Raw genomic sequence first — 23,199 nt, forward strand, 5'->3', positions numbered from 1 at the left:
ACAAAAACACTTACCAAACATCCCTTAAAGCAGCCCTGATATGGTTTGAGATGAAGGTGGGCCAAACACAGCACAACTGTGTCTGTTCTGCATACTTTACTCCCTTTTATCCCACTGATCTCTTCATAAGCTCTGATGGCCATGTCACATCTCATGTAATGAGAATTTACAATTATTCAGAGCTTGCTGTTTTAAACAGACTTCCTTTCTCAATTTCTCGGATTCTCCATTTCAACTGGCATTCATCTTGAAATGCATCTTTCAGACTCAGATATTTTCAATTATCCATACCTGTGCTATTGCATAACTGCTAATAGATTTCCATTATCATATTATGCTTTTTAATGCATATGTCTTCATTATCTATCATTATATGTGGTAAGTAATTTTTACAGAGCATTTTCCCACCCAGCCAAATCAGGTGGCAATTTTGCCATTAGTTTCACAGGAAACAAAATTAGTTTCTACAATTTTGTTTTTAATTACCATCCAAACTGCAAGACCACTATGCTGATTGGCCTGCCTTTTTTACTCACTGGAGGCATGTGCAAAGGCAGATATTATGCAGAATGCATAAAACCAGAATTTTATGTCCCTGAGAAAATACGTGTCTATTATACATCAAGCTGACAGCATTATCCTACTTTTCATTATTAAAGGCTGTTTTCAGTTACTTGTGGCTGTAAGAATTCTGAACCATTGGGTTCATGTCTACAGCTGCACATGTGCCTGTGTGGTTTTGCCTGCATGCACACGGCTAAAGCTTCACATATAACTTCAGGTAAATAATATTTTCTATTTATAGGTGAAAAGAGCAATCAGGGTGACCAGCAATAGAGACAGACACTGATCAAACAGAAAGAAGGGGATGTAGGGAAGTTAGGTACTAAAAACAGGATTAGGACTGCATTGAAGGACACTGAAATAAAGGATAAGTCTTGCTAAAGTCTGACAAAGCTGGAGACAGAAGACCTCTGCCTGGTTAGGTCAGGGAAGCAGGAAGATTCCCATCAGACGCTGGGAAAGAATCAGGGCTCCCAGGGCCTCAGGTACATCTTGAAGGTCAAAAATAGTTCTGTGAAAGCCCTTGGCAAACTGTAGGCCTTATCTAGCTCTGAGAATGTCTCTATGCAAAGGAAGAAAAACCTCACTACTGCTGATTGTAGTCAGACATGATAAAGGCTTGTTCAGTGGTCTAAAAGGTTTAAGTTCAGCTAATGACAGACATAAGATCTAAGTCTTAATTCATTACAAAGATCTAGGAATTATGAGTGAAATATGTGAACCCAAAAAAGCCAGGCAAAAGCTTTTTTTCTCCATGCATGAGCAACCTTACCTAACCCCCACTTTGTGTGATGCAGACCAATTACTGGATCAGAGAAGATTACAGGAAGTTTTGCGGTTAAAGCAGCCTTAGAGAACTGGATTAAACCTTGCCTCTTGTCATACTGGTTGTTAATGAGGCTGGTCTAGTAATTTCAACTAAACTTTTTGCACGTGGTTACTCATTATGTACGCTGCATTTTATGGATCACTGATTTGCAAATTTGCTGGATGCTCACATTTACATTGGTAAGAGCTGTGCTCTGTTAGTAGGCAGCCAGAGAACAGTGAGCCCATACAGAGAAACCAGGCCATATGCATGCAAACGGATAAGCAAAAATCAGAGCATGAGTGTAGCCCAGGTGGACTACCAAGTTGCTGAAACTGCCATCAACATCAAAAACCTTTCTCACAGCTCCCTGCTGTTGCCTTTTGCTGACCAGTCGGAACATCCACTCAGAAGTTCCACTAACTGGGAGAGAGCTACAAACCTCAGTCTGCAGAGTCCAGAGCAAAGCTCCAATTCATGGCCCTACATCAATGTTTGGGTGGTGTTACAACATGTCTCTGAGAAGAGTCAGCCTACACCTATAAAATTAATGTTTCTACATATCAGCTTTTTCCATAAAAGAAAAAAAAATCAAAAACCACTCAACAAACAAAATTAAAACAAAACAAAGCAAACAACCACAACAGAAATAACTGCACTATTCTGCATTGCTTTTTTTCTTTTGATACTGTTTGTTGTGTACTTTTGTTCTACAATGATGACCAGGATACATAATCACAAAATTACTATTTCTCTCATGAGGGCAAAGTTTGGATAGCACCCAGTAAACTCAATGAAGGTTCATGAACCTTCAACAAGGGTGGAAAAAAAACACTCCGGATTTGATGCTTTTGGTGCCATCCATCCATCCATCCATCCATCCATCCATCCATCCATCCATCCATCCATCCAGTTGAATCACAGAAAAACACAATGTGGTCATGTAATTAAAGAATACAATCACATCCTGCAAAAGAGACAACCACATCTCCATATTTTTAATATCTGAAAGCCTGACAACAAACTTAAATGTTCTTCTAATTAGGGCTTTCTCTACATTATGAAGGCTGTAAGGAAGAGACAGCGAGCAACATTCTGTTTACAAGCACTATTGATAATATGAAAGAAGATTAAACATTCATATAACAAAAACTACTCTACAGGGATCAATTTGTTAATGACAGACTTACAGACTTAGACTAGTATAAATCCAGCATGGCTGCACTGTGATCAAAATACTGTTAATTTACATAGGTGTCATTTGTAGTTCGGTTTTACCCTTAATCTTGTGTTTCTCTTCAGTCATTGAAATTTTAGAGAAGTGTGTCATAACTCAGAGGGAGATTTTCAGGACTAGAGCATCACTGGAATAATTTCTGCATATAGATACTTGGAGATTTTAAATACATATGAAGAATTAATTAATTTGAAGCTGACTGAGAAGTCTGGCAGTGTAATTAAAATAAAAGACAATTGTAGGGTGAGTCTGGAGGAAAGCAGGACAAGAAGAAGGTTGGGTTACTGCAATATTTTGCAGGCACAGAAAAGTGAGGCAGTTGAATTAACAATAAAACAACAAAAAAAAAACAATCATAAACAAAATGAGGAATACCTATGGCGTTCTCATGATTACAGACAGATGTCTAAGCTGACTTTTTTCCTGAATCAACTTACTCAACACCTGTGAGCATGTGATTAATTTAACCACAGAGTACACAGCGTACTTTTCTTACTGTAAAAAAAAAAAAGTTGACCTCTGGTATTGCAAAAGAAAGACAATCAGCTAACCTAATAGGCCCTTTATTTGCTAATCAAACCTCTCATTAACAATTAATTGGATCAAAAGTTCGCTGGCCATTATTGCTGTGTCAGTTCAACTCTGAGGGCCCCAGAGGATGAAACTAAATGAGCTGGCCAGGTTATAAATAATTTCCAGTGGCTACTCCTCTTACCTCAGGCTATTCAGGTAGAGGTCAATGTCCTGCCTACTGCAGGCAGAAAAGACAGTTGCTGTGACAAGCAAGAGGCATTCTTCCTTTTCTAAGAAGCTCATTTAGGCTTAGTAATTTAAACCTTTTTAAAAAGCCATAGTATAAAAAGCAGCTCTGTACTGCAGCTTTCTGCTTGTACTTGCTTATCATGAGTTAATCAAAGCAATATTTCAGATTGCTTAAAGCCTTTCAAAAATAAAAGAAGCCAGGAGTTGCTTTAATCAGGAAATCTGCTTCTTAAAGAAACCCTGCAGAGAAATCTTTATGGCAATATAATTATTTGTTTCTATTCTTAACCTAATAATCCAGGTAGTGACTGACAGGGTTCAAACACTGCTCATGAAATAACATGAAAGGACCTGTCAGAAGTAAATGAAGATACAAATGAGAATAAAGTGAACAGAGTTTGGTCCAAAATAGGTGCAATGCCATATTTAATTGTTGGTTTGTCCTTTGTCATTAAAGAAATAAGGGAAGAGGGGAAGAAAATTCATCCTTCTATTTTCCCTTTAGACAAAAATTGACAAGCAGGTACAACAACTTTTAACATACACATATTACAAGTCAATATTAGGAAGGAGAGCACTGTGGTATGGGCAGGCCAAGTCTCAAAGACCCTCTGTGCTGAACGTCAATATGATGACAGCACTATTTGCTCATTATAATTGAATTGAGCAAAATAGAGAAGGAGGTGACATCCATCCAAGACCATTCCACAAATCAGGCAAGGAAAAAGTGTGGCATAAAATTTATGGACATGGTGGTGGGAGGGAGGAAGGAATCTAGAAAAATAACAATGCTGAAATGTAGTGCAATGCAAGAATTTATGGGTTTCAGGATAGGATGTGAGTGTTGCAGAACTGTAGGGCTTCTTGTATTGGTTAATCAAACAGAAGTGTTATTTCATTAAAAATTAAAAATAAAAAAATGTGAGCTACTTAATGGGAGAATCTTAAGAAGTGATAGGTTCATAAGTGGTTTTAATAGGATTTTATGCATACAGTAGTGTTATCTGGGCTAAATAAGGGAGCCGAGTATATAGAAAAGCTGAACAGTTCCTTGCAAAGGCACTACCTAACAGCTCAAGCTGTCACCTAGAATAGAGGGAAAATCTGAAATGAGAGTGGGACAGAAGAGTTCTGCTCATTCACCAATTATACATAACAGTAACTCCAGATGCTGCACAAAGCTGTGTGTACATGGTTTCATTCCTGGCAAATGAAATGGTCTCCCAGCTGGTCAGAAGGTATGGAGATGTGGTTAGGTCAGCATGAAACTAACATATACAGCTTCGGCAAGGCTTGCAAACAAAGCCAAATTCTCGTCTGCTTGGAGCATGATCAGAGAGAGGTCATAAAAAGATTGATAGCTCAGAGTAGCTGAGACTTGGAAACTTCTAGTGCATAATGAGGTTCTTAGGCCCCTCTAGAAATTAGGGATTACAGTTCTGGATATGACTACTGCTATTGCACACTCCTGCTGCTGCAACAGGTTGTGTCTGCAGCATATCTTCAATTCACAACCCATGCGTTGGGGGAAAAGAACAACAAACAAACATCAGGCCTTCAGACACAGAATGTTCAGTCACTGGCTGAGCTACGTAGCACCACTTGTAACTGATTTTAACAAAAATTAGGATGCATAGGGAGAAGAGGTTGACTCACTACCTCAAGAATGGTATCCCAGGTCTGGAGAAGCACCAGGAGAAGGAAACATTGACCCTGGAGTCACCTCTCCTTATGAATTTTGCAGTTTAGTGAAAGATGCACTGGTCAGGCAGGATTTGGCTAACTCTGACAGGATTAAATATACATGATTCCATTTCAGTGACAGGCTGCTTTGCTGTCAGGCACATGTATCAAATATGACGTAGCTGTATTTGGAGATATTTTATCCATTTAGTAATGTATATTATTATATATATATACATACTTCCCTCCCAATTACTTATTTTCAATACATTAGCAAAGATGTTCCCCAAAGGGCTACAAAAGGGGCCTGGGAACCGGATAAGACCATTCTCTGAGCTTAAATTTTTAATATTAAAATGCATTGAGATTTGCTATACACTTGCTCAAGATGTATTGCCTCAAGCAAAACAGTGTTTTATAGATGGACATGCAATTTTGTTGCTTTCAGCCGAGGGTCACATTTGTTTTAGTGGCTTTAGGATGTGAAAATAATGAATGAAGTATAAATAAGCATTCTATGTTTAAAATAAAATCGGAATTTTAACTATTTTATGTGCATATACGCTCATGCACACATACATGCTTCCCTTTATGTTGAAATATATCTTGAAGAAACACAAGTCAAGTAAAAATTATTATATTTTCTTTTTTATTTTCATTATATGAGACTTCATCTTAGATACCTTGGGTGAATCCAGCCTCTTTTTCCACTGACAAAGCACAATATTTTCAGTTTAAATCATGCCAAGAGTAAGCCCTAACCTTCTTACTCTCCTACAAAGAAGAGACATCTGTTTCAGTTGGAGCATAGCTGAAATGAGTGTATGAGGAAGTTACATTAGATCACTTCTGTCTTCCTAATTTTAAATGACACTAGTGTTTGAACCACACTTCATTAAATATTCCTGAGTGTGTTCTACGTCTACAGCCCACTTTCATCAAGACTTTCAAGGAAACTTGTGTGAAAATCTTTCTCTTTGAATACATAATGTAAGATTGCTAATCATGCGGTAATCTCATGTATTGATTTTGCATTATTCCTGAGGGGGAAAGAAAAGTAATTCTAACAGTTTCATTGGTTTGATAAACATTTTAGCTAAAGTTATGCTCTGACTACTGTAAAAGCAATTTAATTCACACTAAACCCCTATTTTATCCCATTCAACTCTGTTTGAAAATATGCTTCAATGATATATCAGTGTACTTGCTTCAGTAGGAAAACTACTTTTTTTTTGCAGTTTGTAAGAAATTGGGGAACAGCTTTTCCAAACTTCAGCCTTTTTTTTTTTTTTGCTTTATTTTGTTTTTTTGTTTGTTTTTGTTTTATGTGTGGGAAAACAATGTTCAGAGGAAGTGGTGGTAAAACAATGAGAACTTAGCTGAGGCAGGTTAAATTCTAACTGCAGATAGAGTTAAGATTTTGTAATACTATCCTTAAATTAATGTTATCTGTGTTAATATTGGGAGCAGGGGAAATAAAACTTTGTACTGATAAAAAGTGTAACCATATTTATTTAATGTGGAACTTTATCTTTAGAAGTGTTGGGGAAAATGACAATAAGGAAGAATAAGGGACAGTAGATAGAAAATGAAAAAATGTTTTGCTTTCAAAAGCTGAAAAACCTTAAGCATTTCTCTATTCCATGAAATTAAATTAAAATTTGAATTAATGGTTCGAAATTGTGGGTTACCTTTACTGATGTATCTACTAAAAATAAAAGGAAATTAATGTTCACAAATTTTTAAGTCACTATGTAGAAAAAGAAATAATTTCTTTGTGATAGAGAGTTCTTCTATTGTATACATTAGCATCTTAAAGCAAATTCTCCTATTCATGAGTTGTTGCCTTGAGCTGGGTTTTAGGTAGATAGTGTGATTGCTGGGAAGGTATAAATAAAAATATGCATCTGTAGCTGAGTCAGACTCAGAACTAATTTGGAGCAAGAGTTAAGGCAAGTGTAGCTGCACTGTTTGACCTTTATCAAAGGTCTCTTCTCATGAAACCGGACTTTGAAATTCTCTCACTTTTCCTCTTTTCCTTAGTTATACTCTGGCAATCAGATGGGATGACACAGGTTTTGCTAAGTAGCCTTACATTGCCTGAGGAGATCCTCAACCGAAGTTATCCAGCTTTAAAAGAGCACTACATGAATGGCATGAGAAAAACCCCAGCAATGTCATAGAGCTAGAATCCCATCCTTGTGGTTTGTTGTCACTTCTATAGCACATGGCACTGTACATCAGAGGTGCTTCCTCAAATGATGTAAATCAGTGAAGCTTTAGCAAGGACAATTATCCATATTCCTTTAGAACCTCTAAAGATCTAGATGACAATTTGCAAAGTTAATATCAGGTTTCTCTTTTCCTAAACCATAAAAAAGCAAATATTTTGCAATGTAGATGAAAATTTTGAGCATTTTAAATTATAAAAATGGGGTGTCTTAAATTTTTCTTAAAACAGATGTTATAACTCTATTCTTTTCTCCCAGATTTTCTGTGGTAAGCAGAACTTCTAACAATCTGAATCACTTGTTACAGCCTTTTTGATAGCATTAACATTTACATAAACAATATACAATGTATTATTTCCAAACCAAAAATGACAATTAAAACTTGAAAGAAACAGAGGTTTAGTAAGTTTATGTGGTTTTGTTTTAATTTATGTCTTTACTTCACTCTTGCCAAGAATAGATACCTAACAGGAAAATGCTGGTGTTTATGTACAAGTACATTGTCATTGTCTCCAGAACACAGGGATTTCACAAGGTATCCTTCCGTTTCAGTGCTCTCTGGTTATGTGGGTATATATGTTCAACAGCAGAATCCTCCCTCAGTCACCATAAATGTATTTCAATGTATTTGTATGTATTTCTACCTGTTCTGTTAATAGTAAAGTGTCAGTGCCTTGCTCTAAGGAAATATTTGCATTATAGAAGCATTGTACTAATTTGCAAGGTCTGTGTTAAAACCAAATGAATCCTACCAAATCACTCAGGAAATGGAACAAACTTTTCAGCCCTATTTGGCCTCATCATTCTAGAAACCTGCAACATCTCCTGATTAGTCATTCACTAGCCATAGAATGGAGAGGTGAGGCAGATCTGTAATATAAGAGTGCTTTGTAGCTAATTGACATCTATTTTTCATCTTGCTGTGTTTTTTTTCCCTCCTTCAAGCAGCAATGAGTGAGTATAAGTCTGAGGAAAAGAGATGTTGCTTTTGTTTGAGTTGAGGGTCACTTTAAGTTATCTTTTCATCTATCTTCTGCTCTATAACTGATCTTTTCATTAATGTCTTCAATTGTGCAAGAGTTAGAGAAGGAGGGGAAGAGAGAGCGAGATTTCTAAGCATTTTTCAATGCACATCACATAAAATTTCCTTGATATCATCAAGCTTAAGTATTAAAAAACCCTGTTCAAAAGGGAAAAAATGAACACATTTACAAAATTCAGGAACACATCAATGGTAAATGTTTTGGAACTCATTTCTAAGCAAAAACATTTGGGGTTCTTGTGCCTGGAGGCTTCCTTAAGTCAAGACACATACAACGAGAAGTCTTGGATACCTGCCCAGGCAGACTGCGCCAAAGTCATCTCTGGCAGTCCTTACAGTGGAGATTATAGTTAAATGTGAACTGATTCACATTACTTTCTATTTTCCAGTTCTGACAGATGGAAACAGATACCAAAGAGGAGTCCAAATCTCTCCACATGTTGATCCATCTCACTCATCATGCTCTATATACTGCGTTCAAAGCAGAGAGCTATTTCACAGACAACATTTTGAGAAACCTTTCATGCTAGGAAGGAAATATAATCAAGTACACACAAGAAGATATTGGCAGGGATCTGTGCTGTGTTCCTAAACTAGTGAAAAAGACAAGATGTAGATCTACAGCACCTTACTTTAGTAAAACTTATTCAGCCCAAGTTAAAGGAGAGTTAGGTTAATGCCATGGGTCCTTTGGTCAGACATGGCCTTTGGTGTAGCCATATCTACCAGGGACCTTAAAATTCTGTGTCATTGTGAAGAAAGCTCAGTTGCCTGAATGTTGCTTCTGTTCTGTGTTTTTTACACAGGGACCATGGGGAAACAGATGCAGCCAGAGCTCCACTACTGCTAGGCACTACAAGACAAAGTAGGATGAATGGGGCCTGAAATTCAGGGCACTTTTGAATATGTTACTTGTATACATGACACTGCTTTTTGGTTTATGCATTTCATTCTGACCCTAAATGAAACATCACTAAGGCTTGTCAGGATCTAAGAAGATAAAGGCAGCAGCATAACAAAGCTTTTTTCTGGAGTAGTTCTGCTAATAAGCAGCAGAAAAACACCAGGTCTCTGAAAATCAAGAAGCCAAAAATAAGTCAAGTATAGAAAAAAAGGGTGTGAAGACTAGAAATAGGTTTTTTTAAATGTTGATTTCTTAAGAAGATAAAACTTATGTTTATTATAAGCCATCTGACTTCCCCCATTATTTGTTTTACCCACTGAGAAAGAGTTAAACATCTCAGCAATTCTGGGTTTAGACAAGTATCATGCAAACATGTCACTAAGCATGGGGGAAAGATTCAAGGGAAGGTCTTGTTGAAGAAAAAGCTTAATCCTGAGCTCAGCCTTATTTGTTCTTTGGCCACCTGGTAGTCTGGGTGCAGATACAGCCTGACAAATAGTGCACCTGCAGTTTGGCACCAGTAAGGCATATGCTGCCCATTTGCTGCTGGTGGCTTTCATCAGGAAGAGATACCTGGGGTTTAAGTGCAGGGTTTGGTGGGAAGGTATTAGAGACATCTCAAGGAATCATGATAGGAAACAGGGGACAAAAATCTGTGAAAGGGGGTTTCATTGCCTCTGTTGCTGGAGGAACAACTTACTAAAAGCATGCACTACTAAAAAGACTCCTGTGTAGGGGAAAAAGCTCTTTCCACTTTGAAAGAGTCAAATTTCTCTCGATAACTGGATGCAATAGATTAGAAAGGACAGTTTGAACTACTTAAAAGTAGTGTACGCTCTTTCAAAGCATGCTATTCTCTTTACTTTGGAGCACAAAAAGGTAGAAAGGTATTTGAATATGAGGATGGTGCTATCCATGATCTGAATTTTAATAACACTCCCTAGAATCTCTCAGGAATTGCATTTCCATCAGGGATGAGAAATTCAGAAATAAGGGAATGTCTGACAAATATTTTGTTCACAAACAATGCTGTCTAATAGTTGCTGTAGTAATCACGTTAAGTGTTTCAAATCCAGAGACTCAAGAGAACTGTGCAACACAAGAGAGCTTTTCATCCTGTGAATCAGGCAGAGGATGATGTGACCAAGAAAGATTACAATCAGTATATTAAAGACAGCAAAACCTGGCTGGAGAGATCTGGATTGTTTAATCAACTGGCATCAAATTTCCAAAACTAGCCTAAGTGATAGGAATGGAGATAAGAGAGGAGTTACAGCTCGTGGTTGCTCTCTTCTAATTTGACTGAGCACCAGCTGTGTGAATATAAACAGTTATACAATAACATATTCATGCATAAGTCTTCCTTGTTGCATGGAGTGTGCTCAGCAAGAGCAACAGAAATTGAATTTTTTAAAAATTAAACTGAAACTGATGACCTCAGCTGAATAATTGTGGATTTTTGATTGCTTGTTTTCATATATTTTGGTTGGAGAACTGAAAAAGAAATAGTTTACCATCAGGATGAAATTATACTTGAAGAGGTTTAAAAGTCAGCTGGGATCTCACAGACAAATCGGAAAATTATTTTTAAATCTTTTTAGACGTTCCTTCTCTTTCAGTTGAAAATTTTATATAATTAAGATGTCTTGAAGAGTAAAAAAAAAACAACATTCCATTAAAAAGAGTAAAGAAAAGGTGTCTCAGATATTTTGCCTTCTTTCTTATTTTCTTAACCATAAATACTCAGTATTTTGACTGTTAATCATGATCATTCCAATGTCTGCCAATCTGCATTTTTTTAGCAGTTAATCCACTTAGGGGAATCCAGACACTTGGGTGTATCATAACACAGAGTTGCCCTGTCAGATTAACCCATTACTCTTGGGTTACGATGATGTTGCTAAAATTTTGTCTATCCATAACCAGATTCTTATGATTTATATCTCTCCACAAGACTATTTGCAGTAGGAGATAAATGAAACACTAATGTTCCATATGTGGCTAATACAAAAGTAAATAATGCAGCTAAGGGAACAGAAAGCTATGCAAATTCTATGCAATTACTGAATAATGCACTGTTCAATGCCGAAAAAAAAAAAAAAAAAGTTGAACATTTAAGTGTTGGGAAACTCATGGGTTGTAATCAAAAGAAGATAAAGATTTTTAAAATCATGCATAAAATGCAAGGCCAGATATTTGATGCCATTGTTAGTTATAACAGACGGAAATTAACCTTTGCTAATTGACATACATTGATTTAACAAGGCAACGCTGGAGGAGGAGCACAATATACCCTCTCATAAAGCCATTGGCTGCACTAAAATATACCAAGTATAATTTTGCCATATCAACGTGATTAACTGTAATTTAAAAAAAAATCCCAAAACAGCATGTAAAAATAAAGAAAAAAAGTCTTAAGGAAATCTTTTTATACACTAAAATCTTTTAGAAGAGTTCATTTAGAACACTTTAATTTCTCCAGTAGGAGCAAAGCCATGCACTGCACCAGTTGTGTGAGTGATGATAACTGACAGATGTAAAGCCACTGATCTTAAAGTCTGAAACAGATAATTACTCAAAGATCTAAAAGCCATATCTATCCCTTAAATCTGTAGGCATGGTAAAAATTTTGAAAATTGTCTTCTTATCCTGAAATGGTATTTAAAACAGAGTGCACAGTTTTTTATGGCAAAGGTATATATACATGTAATTGAGTCTGAAAGACAGCAAAAGCAAGGTAGATAGTGACCCTTCTGGGCTCTAAAGAAACGCAGGGCTGGTCATACTTTTTAAAATATGTTTGACAGCTGCTGTTCTGTTCTTACACTTAAATTTTTATTTTGAGACTCTAAGAAACATGAGTTTGAAAAGATGGAGTAATATAGTGTAGTAAAGTAGGCAGGTAAAGTGTTGTAGGCAGTAAAAAGGGACAATGTACTAATTTTCATAGACTGACTGTATAATTGGTCGAGTAAAGGCTTAAAGATATCAAATTTAAACTGAATTCTGAAAAACTTTGGACCTAAACAATTTTTTTTCTTTTTGCCTTATTGTAAGTGATGATGGTTGCTTCTAAGACTGATTTTTTATATATATATATATATATATATATATATATTGTTCTTCCTCAGGACTTTAAAAATTGTTTCAAAATGCTGAGGTTAAAATGAGCAAGCAGTAGAGGTGAGGGTCAACCAGCCTCAACTGACCCTCCAACTATCTTTAGAGGGCCAAATACAAAGAGCAGCTGCTAAACAGGTAAAGGTCAAAACTGACAAACATCGATCTTAAAGTTTCTCCCAAGTTGTTTCCAAGTCACCATCTGCTAAACTTTGCCTTGATATTGCTTCATTTATGCTGATGAAGCTTATGACGATTTTGGCTGGGGCAGAGTTTATTTTTCTTCACAGAGTCTAGTATGGGGCTAAGCTTTTGATTTGTGGTGAACACAGGGTTGATAATCTGGAGATGGTTTTGTTATTGCTGAGCAGAGTTTACATAGAGCCAGGGCCTTTTCTGCTTTTCATACGGCCACACAGGCAAGGAAGTTGGGGGTGCACGAAAGGCTGGGAGGAGACATAGCCAGGACAGATGACCTCAACTGGCCAGAGGGATACTGCAGACCATATGGCACCATGCTCAGGATATAAAGTGTAGGAGAAAAGGAGAAAGGTGGGGACATTTGGAGGAACATCTGTCTTCCTCAGTAACCATTACAGTTGGTGGGGCTGTGCTCTCCCGGAGATGGCTGAACACCTGCCTGCCCATGGGAAGTAGTGAACCAATTCCTTGTTTTGCTTTGGTTTTGTGTACAGCTTTTGCTTTCCCTGTTGAACTGCCTTTATCTCAACCCATGAATTTTCTAGCTTTTGCCCTTCCAATTCTCTCCTCGATCATGTTGGTGTGGGAGTGAGTGGGCAACTGCATGGGGCTTGGTGTCTGGCTGGGGTTAAACCACAATGATCTCTGTCAGTTATTGCATGCCATGTGTTGGGATATCAGATTCAATCATGTGGAGCACTGCAATCATGTGTTCAGGTTTCACAGAGCTGATAAACCCCTCTCTGTTGTTCATAGAACTGCATTATTTTTTATCATGACCAAATTTTGACAATATTTATGGATATCTTTTTGCTGACTTTGAAGTCAAATAATTCAAACTTATCTAGTACAAGGAGACGAGCTGGACTAACTTCTGGATTCTGAGAATTTGTTCACTGAATTGCCTTACCTAAATTTGGCAAGTGGCTGAAACGCTGCCCTTAACCTCTTCTGCTGTAGTTGCATCCTAATATGTCTAAGAGCAACACCTGCTCTAAACATACTTTCTGTAGATCTATTTTGTCCTATATCAAGAAGTGGTCTAACTCAAGGAATTCCATGGCCAAAAAGCTGAGACAATCCAAAAAACAATCAAAACACCTGACACTCTTTGTTATCAAGTGTGTGTTTTTTTCAATAGCCAGTCCACTGCAGAAGCCACAGAAGAAAAGCCCCACTGTTTCTCACAAGTGGATTTAAGTTTCTGCATTGTACTGCAGGATGTTGATTTCTAGGCATTTATACAGCAGCTTAGTAAAGAGGAAGAAACACCCTGTTGATGAAGGATATAGTGACAAACTGGCCTAATCAGAGGTTCATGCACGTCTGAGACCAGATGTACACTTCACCTTCACAGCTATTTCCCAGTGCCTTGGTCACTACAACAAACAGCTCTGGCACTGACTTTTGGCAAAGAGGAACTAAATCAGCATCATTCACCTTGGAACAGTCGCAAGCTCCTTGACTCTCATGTGGTTTTTTTATCTGGAATTAAGGGAGCAGGTCCCCTGGCAGCAGGACACAGACTGTGGTCAATAACAGTATGGCATTCTTTCTCTGCACCCTCAGCTGCAATACAAGCTATGCCATGAGCAGGGTGACCTTGCAAACTGTCCATTTGGTCATCATCCCACACTGCAGGCATGACAGAGTGTTGTGATAGTTATCCTACATGGGCTTTTTCAAATGTACTATTTCCTAGGTCCCTGCTTAAGTTGATTTAGCTACTCACTGCTGCTCCAAATACACCCTTCTCCTTCTCACCCTTGCTTCCAAATACAAGCTTCTGCATCATGGCTTGTGCAAGTCAATTTATTTGTTAACAAATTTAATGCATTAAATTCTAGAAAAATTCATCAAAACATTCTAGTGGACAAAGTCAGCACACTGATATGTAGAGTGAGCACAATATGGAATTTAGGTCCACACAGGCAGCAAGAGAATAATAAAGAGAGAAAAGGATGAGGAGAAAAGACAAAAAGAAGGAACAGATGGGAAAAGAAGAATGGTGAAGAAATGTTTTGCCCACTGAAATGGCAGGAGGTAATTAGAAACACCCAGCTGTCCCTTACCTAGGTGTGCAGGTCATAACTCCAATATTCCCACTAGTCCTTTCAGGTGGGCATCAGATCCAGAGACACTGGTTTAGCACTGCTGAACTAGACCAGTAATGAGGCAGATAAAACTCTGACAGAATCTCCATCTCCTATGTAATCCACTGTCTTGAGGTGTTCTCATCCTGGATCAGGATGAAGAATAAACCTTTTTTTTTCATGCAGCTGGCAGACACAAGGCCTTTCTGCTGCATATCCTCACATAGGGCATTTTAATTGCTAGGGAGCTGTCTGTCATCTCCCACCCACATGGAGTAGGAGAACAGAAGTGGGATCTGGATGGAACATCATTTCAAACCAAGTGAAGTATGGGAAAAACTGTGCTAGAAATAATGTCAGGAAGCAAAGAAGAAGGCAGTGTAAGGCAGGCAAACCTGAAATACCTGTGTATGAATGCTGGCAAAAGGCATGGTCTGCTGTCCATAGCTCCCTAACATGGAGTCACACTGGCATTTCAAAGGAGTTTGGAAGCACAGTGTGGAGTGTAAAGTCACAGCAGGGGTTCGACAGTGTGGCCTTGTGGAACAGATCTAGTGCTACCCATGGATAGCCTCTTGAGCCACAACAGTTTGGAATCTATTGGCAAGGCTGGATATCCTTGCAAAACAATGCATGGGAGAGTCTTTAGAGTGTTCCTAAAAAAAAAAAAAATAGGTAGGAACCTGCACCTGGCAGCACTGGATGTCACAGGGAAATATTGTGGCTGGTCCCATATCCTCTGTGGATACAGTGAAATGAGCCACACAGATCTTGCCTTTTCTTGCCACAAATGTTTGCAATTTTCCTGCTGTCCATTAAACAGTCAGTTTCATTGTACAAAAATATTTAAAGAGTTGAACAAGTGCACAAGCACTATGTGGTACTAGAACAGAGAAAGCATCTTGAAATTGAGAAATCAGGGGAAAAGGGAGAACATGAAGAATCTAAAGACAGTTGAAAAAGCCCATGTCCCCAGAAACATGTGTAAACAAAGGATACAAGAATGTAATCTCTTCAAGGAAAGAAGTGAAATAATAAAGAAAAAAACAACATGTGTGATCATTTGCAAAATGATCTGATCCTGCTGAGTTTTTGTTTCAGGTAACATGAAACCAGAATATTTACTAGACAATGCCATATTAAATTCCACCAATAGCTGTTTTACAGGAAACAATAACAAGAAAATAAATTTTTGAGGACTATGTATGGCTACTGAATTCAGTATGCAACTGTAAAGAGATTATTTCCATTAAATCCCTAATTTGAAACCAGCCCTTAGAAGACTTCAGAGAGTCAAAAACGAGAAGCTGACCACAAGGGGAATTCAATTTACAGCTGGAAGAACTGGAAGAGCAGAATAAACCAGCTAAGTATAAAGACCAGGTGTCAAATTTTGATGAAAGGATAGTGAAGGCAAAGAAAACATGGGGTCGGCCTTCAAGCTGCATACAGAGATAAAGTACAATGAATTTTCAAAGAGCATCAGAATGACAGTAAGAACACTAAAATACTCACAGCACATAAACACAAGTTTTGCAAGTGGCCACCATTAATGGACACAATAAATATTTTTTCTCAAAAGCATTCCAACACTTAGAAAATCTACCTATTGAGAAATAAAACTACTATTGAGAAGTGACACCACAGCATTCCCCACAGAAATTAGATTGTCCAGAATTAAGAGGATCTTGGGAAAGAATATTTCATCTACCGTAAAAATATAAGCAACAACATTAATGAAGAGGACTTGTTTGTGGGATCTCTTCAAGAGAAACCATGTCCATTGACTGGAATACTATATTAAACAGAAATTAAACATATTAAAAATAAATTGGACATCAGCGCACAAATGAATTTGAGAGCTGCAAATGGTTTAGAGAGAAAAATCTAGTCTTAATAGGCATATATATGAACTATATAGAGAGGTAAAACAAAAATCCTGACAGATTATTAGAATTATGTCAGAAGCAGGATATCTATATTGAATTGAACACATAAGGGACTGCAAGTTCCTGCAAAATAATTGATGTTGTAGAAGAGCAATGAAAAGAAAACCAATATGTAGAAGTGGCAAAGGAACATCCAAATCATAATAAGTATTCAAATGCCATAAAGAAAAACATAAGTGAAATAATACAGATACTGCTAATAATGTGGAAATAGTGTGGAAATTTAAAATTAAATAGATACGAGAAATCAATATATTATGACACATGAAATGAAAATGTCACCTGGTCACATCCATATAAATATAGATATATTATTTTCTCAGGCAGGGAAATGTATATAGTAAATGTTGAAATTATCCAGGAAAAGGCACTATTAGAAATTATGTCTGCAAACTCTGTAAATCAAATGAACAAAACATTTACTCGACACTGTGCCATGTCAGGAGCAGACAGTGAACCACAATTTAATTACCCTAAGTTAAAAATGTCTTTATGGAAAGACATACTATTGGTGGGGGGAAAAATCATCAACCAAATTAAGAGAAAACAGCCACATGAGTAATAAAATATTAATTTTGATGCAGTGAAAATTTCAGGAGTCATTCAAACCTAATCTAAAGCTGTATAAAACCCCAAAGGTTTCCCATTACTCTGCCAGAGCTATACTAATTCCCACTCAATGGTGGGAGCTTACCAGCTCTTGGAGAACCCAGCACCAAATTCTGTGAAGAGTCATCCTGAGTCAACATTCTTCACAAATATTGCAAACATCTAAGGTATCCTCTCAGATAATACAGATCTCTTTCACCAGTCAATTAATAATGTACTAATATTTCCAAAGTTCACCTCCAGTGACACCTGTAAATGAATTTAGACTCTTAATCCAGCTTTGCCCTCTCTGGCTAATGAAACATAGTCCTGTACAAGCACAGACATCTGTGTCCATAACAGCCAGTACTTAATTCAGAAAACAAAAGGTTTCTCCTTCACACATGTTGCAAGAAATATGTGGGAGATGTACCTGCTGTTTATCATCCACCCTAACTAAATTGATAGAGGATTTAAGAATAAATATCTGCAAGGTCCCTCACATGATGCAGAAGCCATGTATTTGAGACTACAGAGACTTAGCTCCTCTTGCTGAGCAGAAACAGCTCTCCTGTTTTGTTAGAGGATTGTTACTTGTCAGTGCATAAGAGCAAGACATCCACTCACGTGATCTGGAGTGGTCAGCTTCACCAGCAGGAGAGAGTGGGGGCTTTCCTCACAGAGGTGTTGCAGGAAAGCTGAATTAATTAAAAGGATTTACATCCCTCCTGGCAGGACATACCCAAAATAGTTATGGGAAAGCACTCTTCCATATCTCAGTCCCTCATTTATCAATCCCATATTTTTTTCCCATTTCTTTTTGGTATCTGCTTGCAGCAACAAGAAATGTTCAGACAACACAGGTCCCAGAGGAGATAGTATTTTCATGATGTAAACTTTGCCTTCCCCTTCAATGCCTAGGATGGCCTAGTGTTTGAAAAAAGTCAGTTCATGAATGAAATAAATGAAATACAGATAATGTTGTCTGTAAGGGAAAAATCACTTTGAGAATCATAAAATCCTAAGAAAGGTTTGGGCAGTAAGGTATATTCAAAGGTCATCTCTACACAGTTTCCGTTGGCTGAATATACATAATTTACTTTTCCTCAATTCAGTCTAACTTTTTCCATGCAAAGATTCATCATAACTCTACCAGTAGTTTTTAAAATAACATTATGTACCAGTACATAACATTTTTTTTAGTCAATCAAATGACATCCATAAGAAATACAGACCACCATAAGTGCCACCATCATTCTTCCCTGATGCATTTCCTTTAAATTATATTGGAAATGACAAGTACCAAGGCACAAACATCTTTCCAAAGCAAATTGAAACAAATAAAAATCCAACCAAAAGAAAATGTTACCCACCATGTGTCACAGAAAGAACAAACCAGACATGATATATATTCATCATATTATAGGAAGTTCTCAGTATGAAACCAGCAGCTGAAAAGAATCACACACTTGAAAGCCACAGCAAACTGCAAAATACTTTTGATTTAATGTAAATAAAATACCTTCTGCTTGCCTCTAATCTACTTCTTCTATAGAAGGAATTATGTAAGTCATTAATTGTATAGCAATACAATAAAGAGCCAGGCTGTCCTAAAGCAGTAGGTATTTGTTTCTTCTGTACTTATCTCAAAACAATGAAAATATATAAGATTTTACTTCTTTCTCTTTGTACATAAAAATTGATTTTATTTTGATATGACAATATGTTTGTGTAGTAAAAAGCTTATGTGCCTTTTCATTACTTAATGTTTTTCTTTCCAGATTATTTGGTTGGTGGTTGACTAGCATAATTATATACAAAGCTACTAAATCAGCTGTTTAGTAATGTTTAAGAAGTTTGTAAGTCTACTCAGTATTAAAACTTTTGCCTAAATATAAAGGTAGAATGACTTCCAACATTTAAGCAACAAGTAGGGTAGATAAGCAAGGTAGTAGCTCACTAATCCACTGAAATGCATATATCATTGTTAGGTGAAAGGAATGGAAAAGAAAAAGTAGCAAGTAAGCATTTTGCATTCAGGAGCAAATACTTAATAGTGGTAAATTAAATTATCTGTACTGGAAGAAAATTAACAACCAGCATAGAAAATTGTATTAAGAACTCCCTGATGTATATAATTGTGTAATATTCCCCTTCTTCTTTTTCTCTGACACAGAGAAGTAGCTAACCATATCTTAGCCTTGGCATATATTATTTCCATTAATGTAATATAAATAGCTCTAATGTTTTGCTCTCTCTTTTTCATGTATTCCCTAGAATGAACCACTGGTGGGCAGCAGCCCAGTGCAGTGTGGGTGAGAGGAATTGCAAAATATAAATGAAACTTTACCAATCAGTGCAAAAAGTTATATAAATTAGAGAGCTCACCCTGTGGAGTAAAGGTGTTTTTATTATCAGATGTTCTGCTTCAAAAATTTGACTGCTTTCTGAAATTTGGGGTGGCCACTGAAGTAATGCGAAAATCAATATCACAAACATCAGAAAAAGACACTGAAACAGTAGAATTCAGAGTAAAATAGGAGTGATTTTAGTAACTTCAGACAGCAAGTTCTTCAATTTTTTAGTTATTTTCACAAAAAAAAATGTAGGTGTCATACATCAGCAACAAATCATTGCAACTTTCAATCATCTGTTTTTTGCCACATCTTAAAAATTTAGAATCACAGGAGAAATCAGATAAGGAAAAAAATGTAAAAGTTGTATGAATTCAAGGAAAAATGGCAAGACACAAAATGTACTGGCATGCCAGGCATTGCTCTCAAATAAAGGGGGGGGAAATTGATGATGAATGACAGCTCATTATCATAAATATGATATATGATATGCATCATAAATATGCAGGAAATATTTGTCTTGCATATTTAAATTTAAATCTCCTGGAAACTTGAGAGCTTTTACTTACTCAGTTAAAAGGTGTCCTGTATTTGAAAGGAACTGCTTGGAACCACAGCAATGTCCAAAGTCGATAGTAGCAATTACATTTTCTAACTGATACTATAAATTGCTATTGCCAATTCCTTTTAGTATGTAGTTACTCTTATTATTGTTGATACTGATTTGAGTAAAATTGTACTTGGAGGGAAAGAAGTTTTCCTCCTTTCATTTCCTCTTTTCTTGCTTTCTTGTTCTTCAGTTTAGTCACTGATGCTGATGTTCAAATGCTATATTTGGTAACTTCTCCTGCAGCAGCCTATTTTGGGAAAAATCAAAGACCTTCCTGAGCCACATAAAGCAGATTGTAAGGGACATGGTATGTACCATAGGATTACCTGTTAAACCTAAGGTGTTCTTGATGTTAATATGCTGATTATGACTGGGTTTTATTTAAAAGCATAAATCTCCTCTACAATATATCAATATCACTAGCACAGGTCAATACCTTTAATTTAAGCAAAGATTTTTATAACTGTGTGATAATGGTGTGAGTGGACCTTGTTTCTGAAGTATTTATGATCACTATCTTCACTGTTTATGATCATCTGAGATTCTTATTTCTGCTCCTGAACTGAAATGCCTCACAAACTTAGTAAAAGATGCAATGATCCCTTGGAGAAATTCTTCTTAAAATATAATATCAATTAATTTGACCCATTATCTTCTAGTATTAGGAATCATTACTTCATATAAACAACAAATAAAATTGTATTTCTACTGAATAAAACCATGGCATATAGAAGATTTCCTGTGAGGAAGGTTTACGTAGGTTCTCTTAATTATTTTAATTTTAATAGACTTTAGAAAACATTAAAATTAAAACTGTGCTATTATTAACTGGCCAATATAATGTATTAATACATTCTTCAAAACTGAAACAAATAAGTATTATCACATTATCAAGTTCTGTCTCCTAACATAAAAATATTTTGTGTAGACAGACCAAGATTTATCTTAAAATATATTAATATATATAAAGTTATATATATATAAATATATATGAACTTATATTTAAATATAAGTTTAGCTACCCAATTCTGCTAAATAGGGACTCTTTGGCACAAAACTTTTCTCTGGTTTGTAGACATATTAGTTCATTGACAGTTTATATGCTCATTGCTCCTTTGTGGACAACATCCTTTATTCTACATGACTCTTCTCCTTTCCCAGTGTTTATCTCCACCCCTTGCATATTTATGCATAAAAGTTATAACTCTTCCTTTTGCTAGACTACACATATCTAGCTTATCTTGGCTTCTGTTATGCTATAGGTCCAACATTTCCCTGATCGTCACTCCATATGTTTTAATGTCAATATTTTGTTTCTTTTTGGTGTTGAACATGATCATCCAAAAGAAAGCACAGAGTTTAAGAGGCCTCTTTGAATTTATTTTTGCTTTTAGTGAAGAAATGGGCTGAAGGAAACCTCTCAAGTTATGCTTCAGGGAACCTTTTGCAAGTGTATCTCATGCTTGCAAGTTATTAATGTGAACAACTATTATACCCTTATATTTCTTTCCTTCTGTTATTTCCTGTTGGAGAATTAAAATATTATAGAAATTCTTCATATTATTACTCTTAAAGCATTAGGTTACTTTCTGCAATATTATTTCTTTCTATTTCCATTGCTTGCAGTCTCAAGGTATTTGAGATCTCCCTGTAGGCCAGTTTAGTCTTTCATCATGTTGACAGCACAATATGCCATCAGCATATTTTCTCTTTTTAACATATTTTGCTTCATAATAAAAACATTCAACAAGATCTGTGGTTAAAGGAACTCCCTTCAGCTTCAAAAGTTCTACTTTTTTATTCTGTGTATCTACTGTGGTGAATCAATAAATCTCAAGTCTTCTCAAAGACTTCTTCTCAGTGTCGTTATAAAGCTCTGATGCCTTTCTTTTTATTGTGCCATGTTTTTTTCTTTAAATAAGTGATTTTGTCTTACCAGTCCTTTAAGAATTCTTTAACTTCAAAGCTCAAAATTGTCCAGCCTATATTAGGTCTGTGACTTGATAATATATTTAAGGGTGCCATGTTTCTCTCCAAATTTTCTGTTTACATCTGGTAAAATAGTCTGTCTCTGGCCCTGATGGTTGTGAAGGAAAGAAATTAACTGAATGGAGAGGCATCTGAGCCTGAAATCTTGAAAGAAAATCTTTAAGACCTTGAATTACTGTCTCCTTGCGTTTAGTAGATACTAAACAAGTATCTTTTTAAAATACCAACATTGTTCTAATCATAAAATTATCTCTACTGATTATGCATAGAAGGAAGAGAACAGATTGTGTCATGAAGGACTCATATGATGTGTAGTGCTCAGCCTAGGCCACTTGTGGATGATGTTCTGAAGAATGTCAGCACCTCCTTCATCTCCCAATCCCTCGGAAAAAGCTATAGGAAGGAAAAAACACAGGGATTACTTTGCAGAGCTCACTGGTGTATATAAGCCAACACAAATGTCCCCCAGATCAGCATTTTATAAGTGACATTCAGACCCATAGAATAGTCATTATTAAACCATTGTTTATCACTTTTCTTTACAGTGAGATTGGAAATGGTCTCCTTTGAAAAATTCAGAAGGCTCTGAGCCCATCTGTGTATGTGTCCCATGTTCTGAACCATACCTGCTGAGCAGGAGCAAGTCTCAGGAGCCTAGAAAAGAGCATACCATCATATTTCTAACAACAGTAACTGGTGACATCTCAAACAGCCAGAATTTAGCTTGTGGACAAAACTTGGGATAGTACCACTGCTTTTATCCTCTCATCTCGGACTCCAGCCCTCATGAGCCCATCCTATAGAACATCTTTGTCTTTATCTCATAAAATAATGCTATGATTCAGAACTGTCTTTCATATAGGAGAGAAAGTTACATCATGTCTTGAGCAGAAAAAAGCTATTTTTCCTCTTCCTTATTTGCTGGGTTTTTTGTTTATTTTGTGAAGAGGGTCCCACGGAGAGCCGACCAGAGTAATGACACTCAAACCAATATGGCTAGATGTCATCCTCCTTTATTGTCTAATTTATCCATGTTTTATACCTTTATCGCCTTACATAATACA

This window comes from Vidua macroura, chromosome 1, assembly GCF_024509145.1.
Source record: "Vidua macroura isolate BioBank_ID:100142 chromosome 1, ASM2450914v1, whole genome shotgun sequence".
Lineage (NCBI taxonomy): Eukaryota > Metazoa > Chordata > Aves > Passeriformes > Viduidae > Vidua > Vidua macroura.